We start from the raw sequence: 22,552 nt of genomic DNA on the forward strand, positions 1-22,552 counted from the left end.
CTACTGATGTATAATGTAGCTCCCACTAGATTTCCCTGTCGTTGAGCTACTCTAACATTTCCCCTCTGAATGATGTACGAGATAATGTTTAGAAGAATCTTTTCTCAAACCAACCACTTCCTCCTCAAACACAAATTGTGACAGATTGGTTATTTTTAAGGGATATTTATACATGCAATTGTAGAGCTGGAATTCTCATGAAGGAAGCTTCCACTTTTTTTTAACACTTCTCAGAAGTCAGTCTGTCACATTCATCTCACACAAAATGCAGAGGCAGAGAGGGGAACAACGTGTAGCGTAATCAGTTTGTGCCGTGAGAACCCACAGTGGAGGTAAAGCCATGGCTGAGGGTTGAGCAGCAAGGCATTTCCATGGAAACATCTCCATGAGCACGAACATGTGAAGTTCATAGCAGCACATCAAAATTGGTGTAAATTGATAGCTAACAGTCTATTTTTGATAAATAAATTGTTCAACCATTTTCCATCCTAAAAATGTGGAATAAGCAAAGGCTTTGGTTTCTGGTCAAACAGTTGGAAAATGGGTCTAAGAAAACATCTACCAAAAATGTAAAAAGGTATTAGAAATACGGTGCCTTCAGAAAGTATTCACACCCCGTGACTTTTTCCACATTTTGTTTTGTTTCAGCCTGAATTTAAAATGGATTAAATTGCAATTTTTTGGGGGCACTGGCCTACACACTATACCTCATCATGCCAAAGTGTAATGATATTTTTTTAATTTTGTACAAATTATTTAAAAATTAAAAGCTGAAATGCCTCGAGTCAATAAGTATTCAACCCCTTTGTTATGGAGAACCTAAATAAGTTCATGAGTAACAATGTGCTTACCAAGTCACATAATAAGTAGCATGGACTCACTATGTGCAATAATAGTGTTTAACATGATTTCTGAATGACTACCTCATCTCTATAACTCACACATACAGATAATTGTACGGTCCCTCAGTCGAGCAGTGAATTTAAACACAGATTCAGCCACAAAGACCAAGGAGGTTTTCCAATGCCTCACAAAGAAGGGCACCTATTGGTAGATGGGTAAAAAATAAAAAAGCAGACATTGAATATCCATTTGAGCATGGTGAAGTTATTACTTACACTTTGGATGGTGTATCAATACACCCAGTCACTACAAAGATAAAGGTGTCCTTCCTAACTCAGTGGCCAGAGAGGAAGGAAACCGCTCAGGGATTTCACTATGAGGCCAATGGTGACTTTAAAACAGAGTTTAATGGCTGTGATGGGAGAAAACTGAGGATGAATTAACAACATTGTAGTTACTCCACAATAATAACCTAATTAACAGAGTGAAAAGAAGGAAGCCTTTACAGAATAAAAAATATTCAAAAACATGCCAGTTTTGGAACAACACACTAAAGTAAAACTGCAAAAAATGTGGCAAAGAAATTAACTTTGACCTGAATACAAAGCGTTGTGTTGCATTTGGCTAAAACATAACACTTCACTGAGTACAACATTCCATATTTTCAAGCATGGTGGTGGCTGCATCATGTTATGGTTATGCTTGTCATCGGCAAGAACTAGGGTGTTTATCATAAAAATAAATGGAATAGAGCTAAGCACAGGAAAAATCCTAGAGGAACACCTGATTCAGTCTGCTTTCCAAACAGATACTGGGAGGTGAATTCACCTTTCAGCAGGACAATAACCTAAAACAAGGCCAAATATACACTGGAGTTTCATACTGAGACGAAATTGAATATTCCTGAGTGGCCGAGTTACATTTTTTACTTAAATCGGTTTAAAAATCAAATGTCAAGAGTTGAAAATGGCTGGCTAGCAGCAATCAACAAACAAATTGATAGCTGTAATTGCTGCCAAAGGCGTTTCTAACAAGTATTGACTCAGGGGGTTGAAAATGTATGCAATCAGATTAGTGTTTTATATACAGTACCAGTCAAAAGTTTGGACACACAAGGTTGGAAAAGCATTCCATGTGAAGCTGGTTGAGAGAATGCCAAGAGTGTGCAAAGCAGTCATCAAGGCAAAGGGTGACTACTTTGAAGAATCTCAAATACCTGCTCAAAAAAATAAAGGGAACACTAAAATAACACATCCTAGATCTGAATGAATGAAATAATCTTATTAAATACTTTTTTCTTTACATAGTTGAATGTGCTGACAACAAAATCACACAAAAATAATCAATGGAAATCCAATTTATCAACCCATGGAGGTATGGATTTGGTGTCACACTCAAAATTAAAGTGGAAAACCCCACTACAGGCTGATCCAACTTTGATGTAATGTCCTTAAAACAAGTCAAAATGAGGCTCAGTAGTGTGTGTGGCCTCCACGTGCCTGTATGACCTCCCTACAACGCCTGGGCATGCTCCTGATGAGGTGGCGGATGGTCTCCTGAGGGATCTCCTCCCAGACCTTGACTAAAGCATCCGCCAACTCCTGGACAGTCTGTGGTGCAACGTGGCGTTTGTGGATGGAGCGAGACATGATGTCCCAGATGTGCTCAATTGGATTCAGGTCTGGGGAACGGGCGGGCCAGTCCATAGCATCAATGCCTTCCTCTTGCAGGAACTGCTGACACACTCCAGCCACATGAGGTCTAGCATTGTCTTGCATTAGGAGGAACCCAGGGCCAACCGCACCAGCATATGGTCTCACAAGGGGTCTGAGGATCTCATCTCGGTACCTAATGGCAGTCAGGCTACCTCTGGCGAGCACATGGAGGGCTGTGCGGCCCCCCAAAGAAATGCCACCCCACACCATGACTGATCCACCGCCAAACCGGTCATGCTGGAGGATGCTGCAGGCAGTAGAACGTTCTCCACGGCGTCTCCAGACTCTGTCACGTCTGTCACGTGCTCAGTGTGAACCTGCTTTCATCTGTGAAGAGCACAGGGCGCCAGTGGCGAATTTGCCAATCTTGGTGTTCTCTGGCAAATGCCAAACGTCCTGCACGGTGTTGGGCTGTAAGCACAACCCCCACCTGTGAACGTCGGGCCCTCATGACCGTTTGAGCAGACACATGCACATTTGTGGCCTGCTGGAGGTCATTTTGCAGGGCTCTGGCAGTGCTCCTCCTGCTCCTCCTTGCACAAAGGCGGAGGTAGCGGTCCTGCTGCTGGGTTGTTGCCCTCCTACGGCCTCCTCCACGTCTCCTGATGTACTGGCCTGTCTCCTGGTAGCGCCTCCATGCTCTGGACACTACGCTGACAGACACAGCAAACCTTCTTGCCACATCTCGCATTGATGTGCCATCCTGGATGAGCTGCACTACCTGAGCCATTTGTGTGGGTTGTAGACTCCGTCTCATGCTACCACTAGAGTGAAAGCACCGCCAGCATTCAAAAGTGACCAAAACATCAGCCAGGAAGCATAGGAACTGAGAAGTGGTCTGTGGTCACCACCTGCAGAACCACTCCTTTATTGGGGGTGTCTTGCTAATTGCCTATAATTTCCACCTGTTGTCTATTCCATTTGCACAACAGCATGTGAAATGTATTGTCAATCAGTGTTGCTTCCTAAGTGGACAGTTTGATTTCACAGAAGTGTGATTGACTTGGAGTTACATTGTGTTGTTTAAGTGTTCCCTTTATTTTTTTGAGCAGTATATATTTTTGATTTGTTTAAGACTTTTTTATTATTATTATTTTTTTTACATTGTAGAATAATAGTGAAGACATCAAAACTATGAAATAACACATATGGAATCATGTAGAACCAAAAAAGCGTTAAACAAATCTAAATAAATTTGAGATTCTTCAAAGTAGCCACCCTTTCTTTGCTTTGATGACAGCTTTACACACTCTTGGCATTCTTTCAACCAGCTTCTTTAGGAATGCTTTTCCAAAAGTCTTTAACGAGTTCCCATAAACGCTGAGCACTTTTTGGCTGCTTTTCCTTCGCTGTGTAGTACAACTCAACCCAAACCATCTCAATTGGGTTGAGGTCGGGTGATTGTGGAGGCCAGGTCATCTGATGCAGCACTCCATCACTCTCCTTCTTGGTCAAATAGCCCTTACACAGCCTGGAGGTGTGTTGGGTCATTGTCCTATTGAAAAACAAATGATGGTCCCACTAAGCACAAAACAGATGGGATGGTGTATCACTGCAGAATGCTGTGGTAGCCATGCTGGTTAAGTGTGCCTTGAATTCTAAATAAATCACAGACAGTGTCACCAGCAAAGCACCCCCACACCATCACACCTCCTCCACGCCTCACGGTGGGAACCACACATGCGGAGATCATCTCACAAAGACACAGCGGTTGGAACCAAAAATCTCAAATTTGGACTCATCATACCAAAGGACAGATTTCTACCGGTCTAATACCCATTGCTCATGTTTCTTGGCCCAAGCCAGTCTCTACTTCTTATTTTGGTCCTTTAGTACTGGTTTCTTTGCAGCAATTCGACTATGAAGGTCTGATTCACGCAGTCTCCTCTGAACAGTTGATGTTGAGATGTGTCTGTTACTTGAACTCTGTGAAGCATTTATTTGGGCTGCAATTTCTGAGACTGGTAACTAATGAACTTATTCTCTGCAGCAGAGGTAACTCTGGGTCTTTCCTGTGGCGGTCTTCATGAGAGCCAGTTTCATCATAGCACTTGATCGTTTTCGCGACTGCCCTTGAAGAAACTTTCAAAGTTCTTGAAATTTTCCGGATTGACTGACCTTCATGTCTTAAAGTAATCATTTCTCTTTGCTTATTTAAGCTGTTCTTGCCATAATATGGACTTGGTCTTTCACCAAATAGGGATATCTTCTGTATACCAACCCTACCTTGTCACAACACAACTGACTGGCTCAAACCCATTAAGAAAGAAATTCCACAAATTAACTTTTAACAAGGCACACCTGTTAATAGAGATGCATTCCACCTCATGAAAATATATTTAGATGTTTAACACTTTTGGTTACTACATGAATCCATATGTGATATTTCATAGTTTTTATGTCTTCACTATTATTCTACAATGTAGAATATAGTAAAAAATAAAATAAAAACCCTGGAACGAGTGGGTGTGTCCAAACTTGACTGGTACTGTATATATTTTCAGTAGAAATTGTATATATATATATATTTTTTTTTTAAAGTCCTTGAGCATAGAGTTGTATGGTTTGTTTAACTTTAAAATCAATGGTCTTTGGCAGTGACATTCTGTTAAAGTGCAATTGACCAGCAGTAAACAGGATATCGTCTTGAGCATGAGAGCACTTGACACGGTTTCCCACCGGGCTCCCGAGTGGTGTAGGCACTGCATCTCAGTGCAAGAGGCAACACTACAGTCCCTGGTTCGAATCCAGGCTGTATCACATCCGGCCGTGATTGGGAGTCCCATAGGGCGGCGCACAATTGGCCCAGTGTCGTCCGGGTTTGGCCGGCGTAGGCCGTCATTGTAAATAAGAATTTGTTCTTAACTGACGTGCCTAGTTAAATAAAAGTATAATAATAATAATAATAAAAATAATGCAGTATTCACTACATCTAGTCTGTGACCAGTCAGATCTTCACCTTTACACATGAATCTCACAGATGTGCAATAATGCAGAAAAGGAAATAATGCAATAATGCGTTTTTCACGCAGAAAAGGAAAGATCAAATGCTGAAAAAATATCTGCTGCGTTTTATAAACACAGTTCACTCTAAATCATTCATTTTAAAATGAAAATGTTGGGCTTCAGTTGCACTTCTCCACTCACTCAGATGAGATATGATTGCTCGTCTTGACCAATCCAATTTCCACATTCGTGAACAGGCATTCAATCAGCAGACAGCAATGTGACTGCGATACTTTACTTTTCTCCGAATGTAAATTAAAATGCAAGATTAACTTCAAACAAAACAGAAAGAAATGTAGCTGGCTACGCTCTATGATAAACATGAGAAATCTGATGGTCGAATCCAGTCCCAATTTAACACCTGCTCCCTACTAGGTGTAGAATCTAGACCCAATTTAACACCTGCTCCCTACTAGGTGTAGAATCTACACCCAGGCGTAGCTCATAGAGGGGCCCCAGAGGATGACCCCTTGAATCAAATGATGATAACCCAATGGAAATGCTTTTAGGCTACTCACGTTTTCTTGTCAAGTATGACTAGGGATTTTTGTGAAAACCATTTTGCGAAAACATCTGCCAAGGAGCAGAAGTCAAGGCCAGCTGTGTCCTTACATGCTGGGGACTGCTGAACTGAACTGCAGGGGACTGTAGCAGGAACGAGTCAGACTTGGCCCAGTGCTGAAATCACAGTCAGTAACCATAAGAATGTAACAGCTTCTGTTATTATCCCTGGAGGAGAAAATAACATGCTCTTCCCACTCCCTCACTATTACAGAATACATGAAATGTAAAAATAAAGCCAGGTTTGTAGATGCTGACAGGGACAGTCCTATGAACTCTGAAAGAATAACAGGAACCATTATAGCTTTTACAATCAGATGGAGCATGAGAGTGTACTATTCTGTGAAGTGGGGCAGCTACCAAAGTTCATAAGCAAAGTACGCAAGCACAAATACCCTACACACATTCTGTACAGAGAGACCATGGTTAGTGTTATTACAGAACCATAAATGCTTTCTCTCTTTTCCTCTCGTTTGGCTGTGAGCTAAGGGCGGGTTAGTAAAGTAAAGGAAAGCCAAGCATGCATATTAACAGAGCAGAGTGCAGAAAGCATGTCTGTTGTCAGTATGGGAGGTGGTGCAGGGTTTTGTCTAGAAGGGTACAGCTTTTGTCAAAATTTGACAAATGCTGTATCCCCTCTAGACATGACCATGGTGCGAAGGGCGTTTCTCAAGTTTCCTCACGTGAACACATCCACTGGAACACCATGTCGATAGGAATTTGAAACTAGGTTCTCCACTCTCTGACACACGCACGCACACCTGACATTTTCACAGCCCCTGGCTACATTTGGCACCATCACCATAAATACATAGACTGAGGGAAGTTATGGAGAGAAGAAAATACTTTTCCAACAACTCTGCCTCTAGAACAGGTTGAATGTAGACATGAATTCAGGGTTCCAATGGAAGGGGGAAAGAAAACAAGTGGAATTGAAGGAGAAAGCACTTAATGCACTACAGTCTTATTTTTGGATTGCAGCGTATCCTTATTTAATTTGGACATAGATTTTTGTTTCCTCTATGGGCGTCCAATTCAAATACACAGAGGATAAAAACTAAAAACAGTCCCTAAATTGCTTACATTCCAAAATGACTGTTTGTCAACTTTCACAGCATGTTCGGTAGAGACCCATGAATGGTGTAGTATTTCAGTCTACTCTTAACAGTGGAAGTCTAGAGTGGCAGCAGCCCCAGGACTGGAACTCTTGTGGCATTTGAAGCTGTGCATCGATATGGTTAAGAGCTTGTCTTTAGTGGCTTAGGTTACACAAGCAGCACTGATTGAGTAACAGGAGATACTGTATTCTGAAGTCTCTACATAACACCTCAGGGCCACCCTTACCCAATAAAGCGAAGGTAACTGAACTAAATGACGATTGCCCGTAACACTCACTTATGAAGTCATTATGAAGTGCTTTGAGAGGCTAGTTAAGGATCATATTACCTCCACCTTACCCGACACCCTAGACCCACTGCAATTTGCATAACAACCCAATAGATCCACAGAGGATGATATTGCCATCACACTACACACTGCCCTATCCCATCTGGACAAGAAGAATACCTACGTCAGAAAGTGGTTCATTGACTACAACTCAGCCTTCAACACCATAGTACCCTCCAAGCTCATTATTAAGCTTGGGGCCCTGGATGTGAACCCCGCCCTGTGCAACTGGGTCCTGGACTTCCTGACGGGCAGCCAACCAGTTGGGAAAGTTAGGCAACAACACCTCCACTAAGCTAATCCTCAACACAGGGGCCCCACAAGGGTGCGTGCTCAGCCCCCTCCTGTACTCCCTGTTCACCCATGACTGCGTGGCAACGCACGCCTCCAACTCAATCAAGCTTGCAGACAACACAACAGTGGTTGGCCTGATTGCCAACAACAGAGTCTAAAGGGAGGAGGTGAGGGCCCTGGCAGAGTGGGGCCAGGAAAATAACCTCTCAAGGTCAAGAGAAAAACGAAGGAGCTGATAGTGGACTTCAGGAAACAGCAGAGGTAGTACGCCCCATCCACAGAGCCGCATTGGAGAAGCCAAAAAGTTAAGTTCCCCAGTGTACATATCACTGACAATCTGAAATGGTCCACCCACACAGACAGTGTGGTGCAGAAGGCACAACAGAGTCTCTTTGTGGGTTTGGCCCCTAAGACTAGAGGTCGACCGATTAATCGCAATGGCTGATTAATTAGGGCCGATTTCTAGTTTTCATAACAATCGGTAATCGGCATTTTTGGACACCGATTATGGCCGATTACATTGCACTCCACGAGGAGACTGCGTGGCAGGCTGACTACCTCTTACGCGAGTGTAGCAACGGGCCAAGGTAAGGTGCTAGCTAGCATTAAACTTATCTTATGAAAAAACAATCAATCTTAACATAATCACTAGTTAACTACACATGGTTGACGATATTACTAGTTCATCTAGCTTGTCCTGCGTTGTATATAATCGATGCGGTGCCTGTTAATTTATCATTGAATCACAGCCTACTCGCCAAACGGGTGATGATTTAACAAGCGCATTCACGAAAAAAAAGCACTGTCGTTGCACCAATGTGTACCTAACCATAAACATCAATGCCTTTCTTAAAATCAATACACAAGTATATATTTTAAACCTGCATATTTAGTTAATATTGCCTGCTAACATGAATTTCTTTTAACTAGGGAAAATGTGTCACTTCTCTTGCGTTCTGTTCAAGCAGAGTCTGGGTATATGCAGAAGTTTGGGCCGCCTGGCTTGTTGTGAATTGTGTGAAGACTATTTCTTCCTAACAAAGACCGTAATTAATTTGCCAGAATTGTACATAATTATGACATAACATTGAAGGTTGCGCAATGTAACAGCAATATTTAGACTTGGGGATGCCACCCGTTAGATAAAATACGGAACTGTTACATATTTCACTGAAAGAATAAACGTTTGGTTTTCGAAATGATAGTTTCCGGATTTGACCATATTAATGACCTAAGGCTCGTATTTCTGTGTGTTATTATAATTAAGTCTATGATTTGATAGAGCAGTCTGACTGAGCGGTGGTATGCAGCAGCAGGCTCGTAAGCATTCATTCAAACAGCACTTTCCTGCATTTGCCAGCAGCTCTTCGCTGTGCTTCAAGCATTGCGCTGTTTATGACTTCAAGCCTATCAACTCCCGAGATTAGGCTGGCAATACTAAAGTACCTATTAGAACATCCAATAGTCGATGGTATATGAAATACAAATGGTATAGAGAAAAATACTACTATAATAACTACAACCTAAAACTTCTTACCTGGGAATATTGAAGACTCATGTTAAAAGGAACCACCAGCTTTCATATGTTCTGAGCAAGGAACTTACCCATTAGTTTTTTTACATGGCATATATTGCACTTTTACTTTCTTCTCCAACACTTTGTTTTTGCATTATTTAAATCAAATTGAAAATGTTTCAATTTATTGATGTATTATATTAAGTTAAAATAAGTTCATTCAGCATTGTTGTAATTGTCATTATTACAAATATATAAAAATCGTCCGATTAATCGGTATTGGCTTTTTTTTGGTCCTCCAATAAATCGGTATCAGCGTTGAAAAATCATAATCGGTCGACCTCTACCTAAGACCCTCACAAACTTTTACCGATGCACCATTGAGAGCATCCTATTCGGGCTGTATCACCACCTGGTACAGCAACTGCACCGCCGGCAACCGCAGGGCTCTCCAGACCATGGTGTGGTCTGCCCAACGCATCACTGGGGGCACACTGCCTGCCCGTCAGGACATCTACAGCTCCCAGTGTCACAGGAAGGCCAGTGCATCAAAGCTGGGACCAAAAGAGAGCTTCTATCTCAAGGCCATGTTAAATATCATTAGCCGGCCTCCACCTATTTCCCTGCCCTGAACTTAGTCACCGTCAATAAGTGGCTAACCCCATGTACATAGACTTGGAAACTGGTCACTTCAATAATGTGTACATACTGTTTTACGCATTTCATACGGTATAATGTATTCTAGTCAAGGCCATCCTATTCAACCTATGTATTCTTCAGATATACTACATATTCTACGGTCCAAATTGTCTATACATCCTATCCCACACACTCTGGACTCCGACATGCCTGTCCTAATATTTCTTATTTACATTATTTTACTTTTAGATTTGTGTATTGTTAGATATTACTGCACTGTTGGAGCTAGGAACACAAGCATTGCGCTACACATGCAACATCTGCTAAATGTGTATGCAAGCAATAAAATTTGATTTGAGGAGTGTGGGGGGCTGGGTTAGTGCTATCCGGGATCCTTGGGACTTGCCTACCCTAAACCTTATAAATTTCAACTTCAATGGGGTGTTGTCAGAGTTTGGACGTCCCAAGGACTCTGATTAGACTTTTCCTACTAGGTTGGGGAGGAAGGCGAGGGCAAGTCACAACAAGCACAGCAGTAGATATGAGCAAAACGTAGCGCAAGAGCAACATGCCAAAGATGTCAGAGGTTGGATGGATGTGCTATAGAAGATGAGGCCTGTGGGTTTTTTTTTTTTTTTTTAAGGGAAGACGGTCTTAATTTCAATACGAGGAAATGCAGTCACAGGTTTGCCATTAGAACAGTAGAGAGCATTGCCTTGATTCTTTAGGCATCCAAGTGAAGGAAGGACCATGATCTGACCTCCGGTTTGTAAACACTGGTAAACCTGCTCTGACACCAACAGCGATAAGGGTTCATACACCTAGCTGAAACAAAGAGCCCTTACACCACAACCTTTAGAATCAGACAAATCCAATCTGAACCTTTTGAAGTGTTTAACAAGGTTTGCAAATGTAAAGTTATCTTCCTAATATATTCAGAACCATTGCTGTTGCTGCACAAAACTCCACCCGAGTTCTCCCTGGACAGTTCCCTGTGTGTATTCTGTCCTTTATTTTGACAAAGTCCTGCTGTTTATAGGACATCAAACATGTGACATCAAACATGTGACATCAAAGTATTCACACCCCTTGACTTATTCCACATTTTGATGTGCTACATGATGACCAGACCGTCTCCGAGCGTGTATCTGGATACACATACTGAGTTTGTCTATCTCCGCCAGACCGTCTCCGAGCGTGTATCTGGATACACATACTGAGTTTGTATATCTCCACCAGACCGTCTCCGAGCGTGTATCTCCGCCAAACCGTCTCCGAGGGTGTATCTCCACCAGACCGTCTCCGAGCGTGTATCTCCACCAGACCGTCTCCGAGCGTGTATCTCCGCCAGACCGTCTCCGAGCGTGTATCTCCGCCAGACCGTCTCCGAGCGTGTATCTGGTTACACATACTGAGTTTGTCTATCTCCGCCAGACCGTCTCCGAGCGTGTATCTGGATACACATACTGAGTTTGTCTGTCTCCACCAGACCGTCTCCGAGCGTGTATCTCCACCAGACCGTCTCCGAGCGTGTATCTCCACCAGACCGTCTCCGAGCGTGTATCTCCACCAGACCGTCTCCGAGCGTGTATCTGGTTACACATACTGAGTTTGTTTATCTCCGCCAGACGCGGTCAGGACATGCAGGTTATGATCAAAAACCCTGAACCAACTATAATAATTCATTGGAGGACAGGTCCAAACACATATGAAACATTCTTGGACATTTAGATATCTAGCTTGCTGTTGATAGCTAATTTGTCCTGGCATATAAACATTGGGTTGTTACTTTACCTGAAAGGCACAAGGTTCTTTTATTTGCTGGACTTTTGTAGAATTTTGTGTCACACAAAATCGTGTGTTTTCTACTCCGACAATTAATCCACAGATAAAATGGGAAACCTAGTTCGGTTCCAGTAATCTCTCCTGATTCAGTCTTCTTCAGTGGATGGCAACCAACTTTACAGTACATTACAGCCACCAACTGGACATGTGTGTGGACCTATTTTATCTTTCAATCACCCACATGGGTATATGCTCTTAAAAACCAATGAGGAGATGGGAGAGGCAGGACTTGTTGCACGTTCTATAAATTCTATTTTAGCGCCTGGCTACACAGATGCTTGTTCACACACACGAGCATTTCAGATGAAATGATTGAATAACATGTATGTGTACATTTATTTTGCAATGCTCGTGCAAACAATGCGGGAGGTGTGGTCAGCATGTTACAAAGTGGGATCAAAATGAATTTAATTGTAATGTTTGTCAACGGGGTGGCAGGTAGCCTAGTGGTTAGAGCATTGGACTAGTAACCGAAAGGTTGCAAGATCAAATCCCCAAGCTGACAAGGTAAAGATCTGTCGTTCTGCCCCTGAACAAGGCAGTTAACCCACTGTTCCTAGGCCGTCATTGTAAATAAGAGTTTGTTCTTAACTGACTTGCCTAGTTAAATAAAAGGTTTTAAAAAAAGAGCTACACAAAACACTAATGTAAAAGTGGAAAGTGGAAGAAAAATTCTAACATTTGTCAAATATTTATGAAAAATAAAACACTAACACTAACACCCCAGAGTCAATACTATGTAGAAGTACCATTGGTAGCGACTACAGCTGTGAGTCTTTATGGGTAAGTCTAAGAGATTTACACACCTGGATTGTGCAACATTTGCACATTATTCTTCAAGTGCTCAAATTTGTTGGTGATCATTGCTAGACAACCATCATGTTGGCCTAACCTAGCCCACAATGTCGGCTGTGTGGATCTATTTTGAAGTTACAAAGGAAGATAACAAAAAAGCCATATGCAATGTTTGTGAAAGTGAAAACTTTCAATACCACAAACCTAATTACTAATTTGAAAGTGCATCACCCCCAGATGCTCAGAGACTACTTAGAACAAAAGCAGAAATAAACTACGGACACACTTCCAACAACTAAACAAGTTCAAGTCAAGCAGCCATCTGAAAGAGTAAGACCCTTTCAGCGAGACAACTCAAAGGCGAAATCCATTAACGCCAAGATAATGGAATTCATTGCCCTTGACAATCAACCGATCTCTATCGTGGATGATGTTGGTTTTCGCCGACTGGTCGAGCACCTCGAGCCCCGGTACATACTACCAAGTAGGCGCTATTTGTCAGATGGTGCCCTACCGGAGTAACACAGTATCGTTGAAACAGACATCCATGAGCTACTTGCTATGGGCGTCAATGCTATTAGCTTCACGACTGACATTTGGACCAGCGATATCAGCCCCATGAGCATGTGGAGTCTGACACCACAGCGGGTCGACGAGGATTTGTACTGAGAAAAGCCGTATTGCATGCTCAAGAATGTGTGGGTTCTCATACCGCTGCTGCCATTTCAATCGCATTTGAGAGCATGTTTGAAACATGAACACACTCCTAGCTCCATTCGAACAACTGACACGAGAAATAAGCTCATCAACTGCATCTGCAGCAGACGTGATACCCTCTGTCATGGCATTGAAACACCTACTCAACAAAACTGCCGACACAGACAGTGGGGTTAAAACTTGCAAAAGTACTCCACAAGAGGCTGTGAACAAGCGATTCGGTGGCATTCTCTCTGAGCCTCTTTACTGTGTCGCCACCATGCTCGATGCTATGTACAAGGACCGCTACTTCGGTGCAGACAAGAAACAGGGTTTATGTGAAATGTTACATACACAGCTGGACAAGATGGAAATGGACAGAGTAACAGTGCGCACCAAGGAAGAGAGGCTACGGACAGACAGCTGAAACTTCACTGCTTGACATGCATGATGAAATCCTGGTTGAGAATGAAACGACTGAACAAATGAACAATGAAACAGCACAGCAAGTATGTGAAAGAAATATGTTTTGATTATGTTTTACTGGTAATAGGAACATACGTAAATGCCAACAAAATAAATTTTTGGTCAGTGTGGTGTGGTGTGTGTGTGTGTAACCTGTATTTAACTAGGCAAATCAGTTAAGAACAAATTGACGGCATACCCCGGCCAAACTCGGACCAATTGTGCGCCGCCCTATGCGACTCCCAATCACTGCTGGATGTGATACAGCCTGGAACCAGGGACTGTAGTGACGCCTCTGTAGTGACCACTGCGTCCGTGTGTGTTAACTATTTAACAGTACTAGAATGCTTAAAAGGCTACTAAAATGTAAAATATCACTAATTTTTTGGGGCAAGGAAAATATTGGATATCGGTATCGGCCAAAAATGTAATATCGGTGCATCCCTAGCTGTAACGTAACAAAATTTGGAAAAAGTGACAGGGTCTGAATACCTTCCGAATGCACTGTAAGCTGAATCTCAAAATGGCACCCTATTCCCTATGTAATGCACTACTTTTGACCAGGGCCCATAGGATGTCATTTGGGAGGCCGCCAAAGCCTGCTATTCAAATCAATGTTGATATACAGCACAAAGGCTTCAGAAAGAGGAACCACCCTCTATAAATCAAGTCTAAACTGAACCATGTTCTGTGGTCTCTTTTCATGTGGAATATCATGGCTACACTTCATCTTTGCTTTCTGATTCACAATAACAGAAATGGAAGAAAGCTCCTTCTCACTCTATTTATGTTTTCATACGCATGGATGGTGACATGCCCTCTTCTTCCCCGTTGTTAGTCCATTAATAGGCCCTAACCCTCCCTATACAGTAATCACCACAGATCATGCTAATCCTTTAATGTTCGTACCTGTTATTTTCTAAGCCACAGCAAACTCAGCCATGACCCAGAGCACCGCTATGCTACGGCAGGCAGCCCCCAGGGCCCGTAATCTCTTAATCTGACCTGGATGATGTGAGGATGTTTGAGTCACACTGTCCGTAGTGCCCAATATGAACCCTCACAGCTGGAGCAGATCACCTTCCTATGGTCTAGCACAGTGGGCAGTGTACTGGGCGTAGCTGGGCAACAGGCATCGCCAACATGCTCAGTACAACCACTGGATGGGGGTTGACTAAAACTGTCTATTCACTATGAAATAGTGCAATACCGTCTCCAACAAGCACACACAGATTCTAACTCACTGTATCCAATCTAGGCAAACAGAACAGTCTATCTTTCAGGGCTGGACTTTAACACAAAGGGTGTGCCAGATTGGGACTTCCCACAGCTGGCAATGGCAATCACACACACGTGGATCTTTATAGGTGATTCATTGTGTCATCAATTTCATCTCATTCTCTCGATTCCCTACTGGTGGTGTATCAGCCATGAGGCAATCCTCTCTTGTCCCAGTGGTGCCCCCTAAATAATCATTGGCTGGGAATAGAAGCGCAAATCCAGGGTAACGGAATTACGCTGAGACTCAGATTTTTCACTTTACAATGTACCTTTCCACTGAACATTTTACAAAAATACATTTACAAGAAGAATGTTGCAGCTCAAGTTTGGTAACCTTAAAACAGTGAGATTTAACCACTGATATCCTATTAAATTCCAAATTCTATGGATTTTACCATAATTCTGTTACCAAACTTGATTTATTGTGTAAATTATTTCAAAGTAGTCATTGTGTTGTATGGTTTGCTAAACTTTTAAATCAATGTTTTGTTCAGCATACATCTTAAAGTAAAAAATAGGAGTAATTCCATTTGCGTGGAATTACCCCTCTGTAAATCAAGCCTAAAGCTAACCATGTTCTGTGGTAATTCCTTTACTGTGGAATTGCTCTGAACTAAATGCTGCATCTCCAACAATATAATCACAAATGTTCAACCTGAGAGTAGGTGCACTGAGCAGGTTAAATTCAGTTGACAGCAGGGGGTCAGAAGCTCCTACAGTTTGTCTCTCCCTCTCTCTGCCACACTTTTCAACAACTTAAATCTGTACAACAGGTGAGTAACCAACAACATCATTAACATGCAGCAAAAATGCTATTTCATCTGATTTGTTATGCATCCGTCCAGCGCAAAAGAGACAACATGCCTGTGAACTAACAATAGGTTCTGAATGAAAGGACTGGTTGAACCTTTCCACACTACCACGCCTGTGTTTTAGAGCATAAAGCTTTTACACTATGCTCCAATTAGGACCTTTGATTAATGTGAAGCCTACCATCGTCTGCCCTGGAGAATGGGGTTCTGTTAATTGTATATGTCTAAGAGGTTTTTTGTTGTTGTTGGTAAAAGGGTCTTTCTATTCTGGTCCCTCTTCCAATAATTACGTAGCTGATTTGGGGAAACAGGAAGGATAAAGAGTTAAAGCCAGTTGTGGATTTAACTTTGTTATATCAGTAAGTAATGTTTCATTTCAAGGCACAGCGTAGTCCAGTACAAACAGGTGTGTAGAACCAACTGTCACTCATCCCTCTGTGGAATGTGTCGCTTAGCTGATGAATACCCTTCATTTAGCTGGCAATCCAGCGATCATCACAGAGTTAGGAAATGAAAAGATTAGCCAAAACACATTTGATTCTGAGATGTGAGGCTGTGAGAGATGGGAGTGTAAACACAGCTGTGTTTTGCCTTTTAGAGATTTGCTGAAACGGGTGTGATATCCGGCCGGCCGACCCGACGGGCACTTCGTTATGGATTGCCACACAGGCTGTCTCTACAAGGGGTGCTGACAGGGTGTGCTGCACACATGACAACACTGCTGTAACACCCAGCGCAAGCATGTGGCTTTCATTGCAGGGCTAACTAAACAGAAAGTGTCAGAGCTAAGAGCTGTCTCCTGTCAGCATGCCTCCTCTTGTCTCAAACAGAGGTGGTCCTAAGCCAAGTCAACATAGCTCTCAATCTTGGAGCTGCTGCCTTCTCAGAGTAGATTACCTGGGTTGAAATGTATTGACTGATTGGTGTAGTTAGATCATCCACTAGACTAGGGATTGTCCAAGAGGACATGGCTTACGATCACAGGTTTATCTCATCCCCAACCTATAGCTGCATTTTCACTTATGATAAACTGAAACAAGGATGAGAATGGCATTCCCATTGCAGTTGTCAAATAAACACAAAAACCATTGTGTGAGCATAATAGGGCTACAAATTATGCCTCTTTAGCTTTGTTACTGTCATCCCAGCAGTAATGTCAGCCTACCTCATTGTAGATTAGCTAGCTGTGTCCCATCAATCTCCCTGTGGATTCGCCAATGCTCATGTTAGCAGGTGTAGTCTATCCCAATTATCCCTGCACCTGGGACCCTCTCCCCCCCCAGTCCCAATACCCCACCCACACTCCACTTCAGATCCAGGGATGGCCAGTTCCGGTACACAACCTATTAAGCCATGGCTCTCGCCACTGGCCATTTTTGGGTCCCCATAAAAGGTTTTATTCTAGTGTACACAGAGGCATCTCTGCTGATACAGACAGTCAGTCTCTTATGGCTTCTTTACACAACACTACTTTGACGACACAAACTAGGTCCAGGATACATCTCTCTATAAGAGATGTATCCCACACAACATATCTACACCACATACACCCCTCTGAGTGCTACAGCTTAACGACAACAGCTCTCCCACACCACATGTCCATGCAAGAATTACCTTAATGCCAATAGACAGACATCATTTTTGCTCTGTTAGCCCAATTTAATGAAAGGCTTTTAAAATATCCACACAATTGTGAATCATTGCATTAATCAAGAGTGCACCACTATGTGCAATATGGATTAGATGAGAACTTCCTGTATAGTTTGAATTTCTTTGTCTATATACTATGTTTTTTTAAGGTACGATAATAGCTCCACACATGAAGCAGGAATGTGGCATTGACCACACCACATCCAAGGCAAGCTAAACAAAAACGTTGTAAATCTGATGTTGAACAGAGATAGAACTCACTAGACATATTTTACTAATGTAAATCCACCCTTTGGCATGAATCTGATTTCTCTCTGAATCCTGGACTGATCTCCTTTGCTACTTTGCTTCACAAAATCCTATCTATGGGGGCCTTATTAGATTAATGAAATGAGGACAGGAAAAATACAGAGGTCCTCTTTGGACTATAAAGCAGCCCGTCATTCAGCGATTAAGGGAGGAATAGGTTCGATTGAATGCGATTCGGGGACCTGAGAAAGCCAACCAGTACACATTTGCGACAAGTGAGAGGTCCGGTCTTGTGATGTAGACTATCATTTATTCAGGCTGAACTCGGACAATAAAACATTTAAAAAATAATTGATGTGGAATTCAATTTGCTTTCACGTAGTGACATGTTCAGGTCCGCTCTCAAACGATGTGACATGTTCGAGCTCGCAGGCTGAAATCAGTCCAGGTACACTCTCGACGGGCTTCCACAAACAATGTGGCATGTCTGACGATTAAGTCATTGTAAACGCTGACCACATTAGCAAGCTACATCATTTAATTATGTCCAAATTCAGAAAATACAGATTAACCATCGATTTACTCATTTGAAACAGCCCTCGGTAATGTCAGAAGGAAGGAAACCCTTGACGAATGCTTGTAACGTTATTAGGGAGAACTGTTGTTTGAAAATGACCAACCAGAAAGTGGCAGGACTGATACAGCTGTCAGTACAACGCAACTGCAACCTGGTTGAACAGTTGTGAGTGATCACATACTGTACGGTCTTTGGTGATAGTGGGCCATGCGGATACAGTAACTGGATGCTAACTATGACAATTTAGGCTCTGTTGTAGGCTATTTCAGAATGGGTTAATTTAGCTAGCTTTATAACTAAATGTAGCTAGCTGCGTAATTAAAATATAAATATCTAGTCAACTGCCTAACTAGCTGCAGTAACTAGTTCCAACATGTACAGATTTGGATTAGCTAAATACTGTTAGCTAGCCATTGTCCTTCCATAATCTGTCAAATTTGAGCTGGCTAAATGTAACGTTAGCTGAAGTCTTGTGAATACCGTTAACGTTACAGTGAGATAGTAACAGTAGTGAACAGTTTATTTTCATAATTTCCAATAATAACCCAAAGGCATAGCCTACATTGGACGTGAGTATAGGACAGTTCAAACGTGCAACTAGATAAGTTAGCAAAACATTGAGTTATATCTTGGTTGTGTTTATGGACAGCAAAAGTTACCTAGCAATTTAGCTAGCTAACGTTAGCTAGCCAGTTCACAGCCATCTAACGTTCATTTACTGTAACTAACAAGCTGCATTACTTTCCAGTACAATGTGGTTCTAACGAGTAACGTCCTCGCTTAGCTGGGTACTGTTGGTCAAATATCTTACCGTCATAAACAGTTCCAGAGGCGTCCAGTTTTTAAGGAATATGGTTTTCTTACAGCGGGAAATGAGTTTAGGGTGAGGGACTGAAAATCCAAGTTCAGTTCACCCGCTGGGAACTCCGACAAAACCTCATTTTTATCACTCCGATCCTTCAGCTTCATACATTCAACTGTCTGCGGGCCCTTTACTAGTTCGGATCTGCGACTAGCTCGGCGACGAATAATCCACACACAAGATACAGCAACCATTGGCTACAGCGAACCAGCAGGCATCTCAGACCGAGTGAATGATATTTACAATTCCTTTGATTTGTAAATGAGAGGGTATGAGCGACATAAATGTTGGGGGGGGGGGGGGGGAGTGTATTCCGGATTGCCGAGTCTCTGACTTTCTCAGCGGAGTCCGTTGTCAATGCACGCTCACTTCAGCAGAGGCAACAGCATAGCAACGTACCGGGGCCGTCTCCGTAGCGCCACCAGTGCACCGGGGTGAAGTCACAGGATAGGGAGGCGTGGTTTTCATTTCTTAAATCGCGAGTGAGCGTTCATGTAATTTTCCCACCACTTTTCATGCCATGGTATTGCTATATTGCCGGTTTTATAGATTTACCGAATGTATTGTGGAAACTGTGGCATCACCTTTGAACATTGTGCAGCCAAGGTCACTGAAATCTAAATGCAACAGTGTGGAGTAGAATACCGGTGGTCAGTGGCGAGGAAACGACACCATTGCCTCAGTTAATTTTAGCCACAGGATATGCAATATTGTATTGTTGGTCAGAATTAGCCTAAATAATTTTGTTATTGCCCTAAATTCAGGAAATATCTAGGCCTGTGACTGTGAATGAACTGTACTAACAATACACCACTGTGGGTTAGGCCAGACAATGCGACTGTAGAGTCAAATGTAAATTTGGGCTGTGGCGACATCATGTGGTCCAAACAGTACTACCCTCTTAACTCCATATCACTGCGACCAGTGATGGGGCACGTATGGGTACCTACATACTTGGAGTGTCTGAAAGTGGGCTTTGCAAAATAACTGGATGGGTCAACAGCGATGGGTGCAACGTCAAGTCTTCATTATTGATTAGACAGGCCATAACCAGGTGCACTGCGGGTCAGCTTAAATTAAATATTCATCTTAACCTGCTATATTAACATTAAGTTATTAAGATAACTAATGTAGCGTAGCAGTTTAGGATAATTAATGTGTCCGGTTAGGAAAATGGTTAGGATAATTATTGTGGCAGGTTAGGATAATTAACTTGGCAGGTTAGAAGAATCAGGTTAAGGTTCAGAAAAGGGTTAGGCTTAGCTAAAATGCTATAGTTGTCCACAATCGACTTGTCGTGCAGCCCAATCAGCCACCAAAATGGTCTTAAGTGGTAACAAATCTGCCCAAATAGCTGGTTTGATTTCCATACACCTACACTACATGACAAAAAGTATGTGGACACCTGCTCGTCGAACATCTCATTCCAAAAATCATAGGCATTAATATGGAGTTGGTCTCCCCTCCACTCTTCTGGGAAGGCTTTTCACTAGATGTTGGAACATTGCTACCGGGACTTGCTTCCATTCAGCCATAATAGTATTAGTGAGGTCGGGCACTGATGTTGGGCTATTAGGCCTGGCTGGCAGTCGGCATTCCAATTCATCCCAAAGGTGTTCGATGGAGTTGAGGTCAGGGTTCTGTGCAGGCCAGTCAAGTTCTTCCACACCGATCTTGACAAACCATTTCTGTATGGACCTCGCTTTGTGCATGGGGGCATTTTCCTGTTGAAACAGGAAAGGCCCTTCCCAAACTGTTTTGTTTTTCGCTTCCCCAAGCGCAGAATCATCTAGAATGTCATTGTATGCTGTAGTGTTAAGATTTCCCTTCACTGGAACGAAGGGGCCTAGCCCGAACCATGAAAAACAGCCCCAGATCATCATTCCTCCTCCATCAAACTTTACAGTTGGCACTGTGCATTGGGGCAGGTAGCGTTCTCCTGACATCTGCCAAACCCAGATTTGCCCGTCGGACTGCCAGATGGTGAAGCGCGATTCATCACGCCAGAGAACACGTTTCCACTGCTCCATAGTCCAATGGCGGTGACCTTCACACCACTCCAGCCGACGCTTGGCATTGCACATGGTGAGCCGTTGTTACTCCTAGATGTTTCCACATCACAATACCAGCACTTACAGTTGACTGGACAGCTCTAGCAGGGCAGAAATTTGACGAACTGACTTGTTGGAAAGGTGCCATCCTGTGACGGTGCCACGCTGAAAGTCACTGAGCTCTTCAGTAAGGCCATTCTACTGACAACGTTTGTCTTTGAAGATTGCATGGCTGTGTGCTCCATTTTATACACCTGTCAGCAACTGGTGTGGCTAAAAGAGCCGAATCCACTAACTTGAAGGGGTGTCCACATACTTGTTATATATAGTGTACTTCTGTTGATCCTCCCACTTCTGTTGACACTCCATGTATGCAGTTCGCAACGACTGATGTGGTGATGAAAATTACTTTCTCTCATATTGGTGAAGTGGTATGTTAAAAACTGAGAATATATTTTAAAAGATAAATGCTATTTGCATGTGATTTTTTTAAACTATGAATTGTAGAGTATCTATTGTCACAAATTAGTGGTACCCCATGTCGTCTCCACCCAGTCTGTGGGTACCATTGGTGGTAGCCCAGTACAGTGCTGTAATTAGTTTGTGGAGAATGGTCCAATCACATTTCCATGGAAGTTGGGTGGAGAATTGTATCATTTTCCTAAACAAGTTTTCCATTGCATAAAATGATTGGAGTTTTTTTGTAATCACAAACACAGGCATTCGTATATAGCCCAGGAGAGCCTCACTATCAAAGCTAAAAAGACGCCGTCATTGCTGTGACTAGTGTGGATTTTGTTCTGGCTCTATGATTTAGACCAAGATAAAGTGCCATTGAGATGCACCTTCATTTGACAATGCCATTAGTCTCTAGGTTCAGTTTTGCTCCGCAGTAGTCCCTCTGTCACAGCGTTAATTACTTGGTTCTTTTTGTAGAACGCCACAGGGCTTCAGACGTGTGAGATGTGATTAAAAAAACTAGATTAAGTTTCCAATTTCATATGCAGACAACTGCTAAATGTGGAGACTCAGGAGATTAAGATCTGTATCACCAAGCAAATTGCTTTTAAAAGATGGGTTCATTAAAACCAAGCCGATTCTTGATTCCCTTCACACACACACACACTGTCTCTCTCACACAATAGCCAAAGGCTATTTATTTGTTGTGGTTAAACACTCACAACAATTTCATCTTACACAAGTCAGCTGTACATGTTTAAACATTATAACATACCTTTTGTCAAATTGG

General features: G+C 42.6%; 1 protein-coding gene across 2 annotated transcripts in view; it reads right to left on the minus strand.

The window, feature by feature from the left end:
* The window catches only part of LOC106582393 (tyrosine-protein phosphatase non-receptor type 4), a 132,335-nt gene extending 112,690 nt beyond the window's left edge, over window positions 1-19,645 (minus strand). The window contains exon 1 of one of the 2 annotated variants that reach the window (XM_014165465.3): window positions 19,202-19,645. The gene's annotated coding sequence lies outside the window, so the exon portion shown is untranslated. The remainder of the gene's footprint in view (window positions 1-19,201) is intronic. The other variant, XM_014165466.3, reaches the window with a different exon arrangement.
* Window positions 19,646-22,552: the final 2,907 nt, after the last annotated feature.

This window comes from Salmo salar, chromosome 21 (genome assembly GCF_965601325.2).
Source record: "Salmo salar chromosome 21, fSalSal1, whole genome shotgun sequence".
NCBI classification, from domain to species: domain Eukaryota; kingdom Metazoa; phylum Chordata; class Actinopteri; order Salmoniformes; family Salmonidae; genus Salmo; species Salmo salar.